At 55.4% G+C, this 202-nt stretch overlaps 1 non-coding gene across 1 annotated transcript; it reads right to left on the bottom strand.

Moving 5' to 3' along the window:
* Positions 1 to 49: 49 nt before the first annotated feature.
* LOC118345225 lies at positions 50 to 202 on the bottom strand (the record flags this gene model as incomplete). The annotated part of the gene is made up of 1 exon (XR_004798818.1): positions 50 to 202. It is a non-coding gene; the product is annotated as a 5.8S ribosomal RNA (ribosomal RNA).

Below are 202 nucleotides of genomic sequence, written 5' to 3'. Positions count from 1 at the left end.
CCGCACCCCACACATCATAAGAAGTGTTTGGGGTTGGGGCAACGATGCGTGACACCCAGGCAGACGTGCCCTCGGCCGAATGGCTTCGGGCGCAACTAGCGTTCAAAGACTCGATGATTCGCGGGATTCTGCAATTCACACCAAGTATCGCATTTCGCTACGTTCTTCATCGATGCGAGAGCCGAGATATCCGTTGCCGAGA

Source organism: Juglans regia, unplaced genomic scaffold (assembly GCF_001411555.2).
Source record: "Juglans regia cultivar Chandler unplaced genomic scaffold, Walnut 2.0 Scaffold_17836, whole genome shotgun sequence".
NCBI lineage: Eukaryota > Viridiplantae > Streptophyta > Magnoliopsida > Fagales > Juglandaceae > Juglans > Juglans regia.
This window is presented reverse-complemented; position numbering and strand designations above follow the sequence as displayed.